This window comes from Mercenaria mercenaria, chromosome 2, assembly GCF_021730395.1.
Source record: "Mercenaria mercenaria strain notata chromosome 2, MADL_Memer_1, whole genome shotgun sequence".
In the NCBI taxonomy this organism is placed as follows: domain Eukaryota; kingdom Metazoa; phylum Mollusca; class Bivalvia; order Venerida; family Veneridae; genus Mercenaria; species Mercenaria mercenaria.
The window spans coordinates 70,745,086-70,751,397 of NC_069362.1; positions in this window are offsets into that span (position 1 = coordinate 70,745,086).

Here is a 6,312-nt window from a genome sequence, read left to right on the forward strand (position 1 = left end):
ATTGGCTTGGTCTGGAGGCATGCTTGTAATGAGCTGAGGCTCACAACCCATGTCTCTTCTTTCCATCCCTGGCTTTTTGCAAATCGCTCAAATCGTTCGAGGTATGCATCCATATCATCTTATTTTCCTCGAACTTTGGTAGCCTTGGCCGCAATATTTTACTGCTCAAGTGTTCAGCACCTTTATCAACTCCTAAAGCTCCGGCCTCAGCTTTTATTTTTAAGATTTCCAACTCCTGTTCTTTCATAACTCATTCTTCCTCTTTCAAAGCACGTTCTTCTTTCAAGCGTTCAGTCTCAAAGAACCTTTTCTTCTCAGCCTGTTCAAGCTCGAACAGTCGTTTCTCCTTAGCTTCTTGAGCATCAAACCTACGTTGTTCATCATCATGACGCCGCCTTTTTTCATCTCGTTTCAGCATCCTCTCCTCACGTTCAGTATACTCTTTCTCTTTCCTATCCACAAACTCTATGAGCTCTGACCTGAGAGACCCATACGTTCGCCCATCTCAACCCATTTATCGTAGTTCATCTTGAAGTTTTAAGCTGGAACTATCTATAAAACTCAACTATAAGCTCAGGCTATCTTTAGTCACAACGCCTTCTTGTACACCAACAGAACGTTAAAACCACTAGTCTCTGTACCTCCTTGGATATAGATCCCGGACGAGCCCCCAAATTGTCAGGATACGAATTATATGACCCAGGGAAGTGCCTACGCCTTTAGTATCTTGAACAATGAAATGGGACCAATCGCTAAGGTGACTATGTCTTAGACTAGCTGACATACGAAATAGAATGTCCTTTGTTAAAACGTAAGCTGGCGAGACCAAATATCTCGTATATAACATTTTCCTCTGGCTACCTTGCCTAAATGATTCGTGTACCAATGATTCATAAATGATTTCAGTTATGAGCTAGATAATTTCAGGGATCAGGCAAAAATCATTCAATGTTTCAACTATCAACCTTCAACTCAAAATCAGCAGCTTAAACTCCTTTAGGCTGGAGATACTATACTTGACTGGTCTTTGTGTCGAAGTTCCCTTCAAACAATGTCTTTGAACAACAACGTACGAGTCATATCGCATAGATGCTCAGTCTATGTTTTCTTAATTAAAGCTGCAACTCAGTAAGGTTGCCCTGACTCCTTGATGCTCAGCGTATATATGCTATCACTTATAGCATTCAACTATCATATAGGTATAGCCCCGATGCCTTGGCTGTACTTCGCCAATAACGCTGACACTCGTCTATAAGCTGGAATTCTCCTACTTTCTCAGTAGATCACCAAAACCTATGTCTCTGCCTCAGCTTTCCGATAGTCAGCCTATATTTCCTATCGTCTATAGCATTCAACTACTCTTAAGGTAAAACTCCTATGCGCTGGCCCTATAGCTCGAAACCTAGTTGAAATTCTGCAACTCTTCTTTAGTCTATGAACTTCAAACGTTTTTTATTTAATAATTTATCCGCCCTGACAGTGTAGTTGCAATAACTTCCTCATCAAGGTACTGGGATAAATTATTAGTTGAGTCCTCGATGTGTCTTCTTCTATTGCTGGATACAGAATGATCTCTCTGTCATCCATCTACCTATTTATACCTTAGCAGACGTGAGCTTTGATTCGTGCTATTTATAGAACTTGTTTTTGATTGGTCCATATTTATACATAGTATTTTACAACGAGTACTTGCTCTATCAAATATCTGGTTCACTTTAACTATTTTATATGACATATTGTGTGATGCTGGGATCCAGCTATCAACATAATGAACCCAAATCAGCCACAAATGACCCAAATCCTATTATTAACAGCAATTCAACAATCATTATAGCAATTATAGCATGAAAACGGAGTCAAGCACTATCTGTGCTTATGTGTAACGTTATCAATATATCAAACATAAAAATTATTCGGACAAAGTGTGACCTATTTGCCCTCGAGCCAGTCATTAAGAAGAAAGGTAGGTTCGAATTATGATTAACTGATTTAATAGATGTTAGATATATATAAAAAAAAATCGTCTGTAGAATACTTCGATAGGATAATAAATATTCCCAAAAGATGTATAAATTGATTACAGAGGAAAGAATAGATATGTATCACAGGTTTTTACTTATTTTATTCAGTTACTGTATGACGTAAAAGGAGACTGATAGTGATGTTTTTCAATCGCCAATGGAAGCATTAATGAGGGACTTTGGTGAGTTTCAAATTGTCTCCTTTATTGGATTATGTCCAAGATAATAAAATTGTAAGTAGGTCCCATCATTTGGAATTCTCTGTCTTTATCGCTGTGTTGCCTATGAGATATCTCAGTTCTAAGGTCTGAGATATCTTGCATTTTTGTTAAGCTGAATGTCTAAAATGTCAAAATTAGACACTTGAATGTTTATAGAAGATGTAGTTGAAGGCATTTTTAAATCAACAGTCATGATGATCAATAACTTAGCTTCATTTACATAATATTGTTACAAATAATTTAGCGATAACAACATCCAAATGAAAGGACTTACTTACTTTAATAGAGTATGAAAGGGAGATAACTGACCAAAGTCTACCATTCTTCATTTTAAATAAATAATTTTTATAACTTTGTAAAGAAAAAAGAATGACGAACACTTCAATAGGATAATAAATATTGTGCGTTCATTTTAATGAAAACAATATCTGTTCAAAAAAAAGTTCCTTTGTTTCTGTTGGAAAATATCAACCAGGTAAAAAATCGATATCGCCCAGCCAGGCGTTTTCAATGTGGATAATTTCAGGGGTGGTATAGTACGTCATCAACAGGTACGCGTAACACTTCCCGATGTGGCTTTTTTATGTCAAAACACCTCGATTCGGTGAGTAAACTTGCGATTATTTCATTGGTAACGAGTAGATCTGGAAATGACATATAGTCTAAAGTACACGCATGTGTCTCTAGTTTATCACTGACGTTTGCATTTTTCAAGAAAGTCTTCCGTTTAAGAGAACATTCGAGCACAATGCACTTCATGGAAACACTTCCCCATTCACCACACCATATTAGATCGCATAAAAAGAGTTTTCATGCATTTCTAATGACGAAATACCTTGACGGGTGTTTTTTTTTTTTGTGGCAAACAGAGGTCAGTGATGCCTTAATTATTTATTGGAATCTATAGTTTCAAAGAAATTAGTAGTATAAAATTTCACCTTCCCGGTTCACCAGGTAAAACGATGCACTTCCCGGCTCACCGCCCGTGTGGCATCGTGTTTGACTTAATTATATGTAGCCTTTCAATTTATTTTGACGCATGGTACTTCTGTTGCCATACCAGCAAAACTAGTATTTAGCAATGAACGTTTATGTCAGTAAAAACAGTGCTTAATTTACTTTTAAGGGCTATATTATGACAGATTTACTCTTTCTTTTTCAGATCACAACAGAAAGACCTGAGATATTCTGTTTATGAAGCTAAACACTTGAGGTTCAGCAGTATGATATACGTAGACAGAAAAACATAAACTGCATATAGTAATTCACGCATTTCTCGGGAATAAAATGACACGTCAAAAAATCAGAATTGTAGAAAGAACAATATCCGCTTGTTGTGGATGTTTGTGAAAAAGTTAGAAATGAAGACCAAAAAAGTAGTCGTTGTTAGAAGTTCTTTCACTGGCCATATGTGCAGACACCGTTTAAACAGCTCACTGTTACGTGTGACCACTACCGTACAATATTTAGCCATGAACAGCTTTTGTAGACGGAATTTAATGTGAATTTGCGTGACTTCAATCAATTGTGATCTTTTTATTGAAACTTGTTTTGTTTTGTCTGTCTGTGTTGAAGCCACAGAGTCTTGTCAGTGCCTCTCCTTTCTTCTAAATAACATTTGTCAGATTTTGTTGAAAGGCAACAGCAATATTAAAGACTTATATATGAAATGAAATGCTCATAATGGGTAAAACACAACAATGTAAATATTCTTGTTATCTCTATGTTTCGGTCAATAAACGTTAACAGATTATACTACATTGCTACTTTATCAATTTTTGTGTGTTTTAATGAAATTTCTGAGTTATAATTAGTGTAGCTGCGCAAAACCTCAATATTTTCCAGTTTAATGGTTTCAAGAGTTATTATATTCTGATTTTTGTTGATTTTGAAGTTTAGGCAGTGCATCTCCACTTCATGTCTTTCTGTCTTGTCTGAATATTTCCAATTGTTGAGAATATGTGACATAGAGATGTACATTACTTCTTATCGAAGAAAATTAAAGCATACAATGTGGAAAGAATTTGCCAGATATGCGATCTTAATGAAACTTAAGGTGAATTTCATTTGTTTAAATGTTGAGTTATAAAGAATTGTGTCCAAAGTTAATGAAACGGTTTCATTATGGTCGTATAAGTGTGTATAAAAGTTAGAATTGCTACAAACAAGTCATAAATCTACTTTCGTTGATGTGTGTAAATATATAACATTTGCTGATAAAAAGGAAGATGTTGCTATGTCTTGAAAGTGTATGTGCGTATGTTTATGTCACAACGGCTTCCACTGTGAAGGGTTTAAATAAAAATAATCAGTAAAATTTCCTATTTTAGATAATCTTTTATACAACAACATTTTCAACAACTAAACAGTTTAAGAAAAGCAAAAAATTTACATTGCAAGTAAAATTGTTCTACCACTGTTCAAACTCACTTCGAGCTTTAACATGTAATTGGGTGCACTAGGATTTGCAAGCAAAATCTGAACATTAGTCATATGTTAAATCCTGAACCATTTTCTAGAGTAGATTCAATCGATGTCCCATTCTACTACGTGGTTGCAGTCACTCTTGGTCTTTCCCTGCCCACATCTAAAACTCTTTAATAAGAACATTTCGTTGGCGCGATACAGTAATTTTTTATTTTTCCCGAGCAATTGTGATGACCACGTGGCCCTGAAACGTTAAACAAAATTATATAGTAGCATATCATTAAAAACTAACTGCATTGGTGCGACTTTATACCTTTAAAAATGTATTAAAAGGTTGCTCCTTTAAAAAAAAAACAGCACATGACGATAATTTAACTAAATAATTTTGCTTTACTTAGCATATTATCAATGCCTATTCTTATTTCTCTCATCGAGTCTTGCCTTGAATTCAAGCTCGGAATCAAAGCCATCATACTCGACTATTTTCGATGACACGCCATATATAGTTATCATGAAAAAATAATTAGAGTAACAAGTTAACTTATGGTTTCCAAAATACTTACTCTTTATATTATCATGTGTCGAAGTGCCTATCTAACTGTACCCCTTATTAAGGTTTATCTAATGTAACTTATTGAAATTACATCAGTTATTTATATTCATACCTTCAAACAGCAACCGACATAATCGTGACAAAGTTTGGTACGCAGACCTAGTTGAGCGTTGAAATCCTTGTCTGGGGTCGTTAGAGGATGTTCTCCACTTCTCAAATATTATGTAATACAGCTTTTGGAAAATATATCACTCAGCAATCCTTTATAACAATATTGACAATTTCATTGATGCAGACTAGAAGTTTTGTTTCCTTTTTCATCTTCCATGTACCTAAAATAACAAATATAAGGACATGATAGAACATAATTATATCATACATATGCACGTTTATAGTATACAACATATGTTCAAGATATGCCTCGTTCTTTCAATATTATCTTCAAATGCTTAAATGAAGTTTACGGACCATCTAGCGCAAGCAATCTAAGAAATAGTTATTCGAATTAAAAGAACTTTCAGGCAAGCGTGATCACATTTACATGAGCACCAGCCCGATGTTAGTCATGCTGGAAATTGGTAAGCCGGGAAGGACATCAATTCAGTTGGTGAACCGGAAAGGCATTTCCGAGTCTATTAGTTATCAATGTAATAATCGCAAGTTTACTCACCTAATCGAGATGTTTTGACACAAAAAAAGCCGCATCGGGAAGTGTTACGCGCACCTGTTGATGACGTACTATACCACCCCTGAATTTTACCGATAAGACGGCGAACTCAGCCTAATTGTTGATCATGGATATTTCTCTTCTTTAAACAAAAAAAATAAGTTAATTGTTGCAATTATTGTTTAACCGTTAGCTTGCTGGCGGCAAGTGATTCTGCTTGGCCAAGATCAGCTTGTACGTCCGTGCAGGCTAATTTCGCTGTTCAGTCAGTAAATTTTCAACCAACACCCCTTTGAACAATAAATGGTATTGCCCAAATTGAACGATGAACCAGTCCATTTTAGAAATGTAGCAGGGTAAAGGTTAAGCAATCAGCAGTCCTAATACGCATAATAGCTTGTCAAGATCCCTAGGCAAAATTGG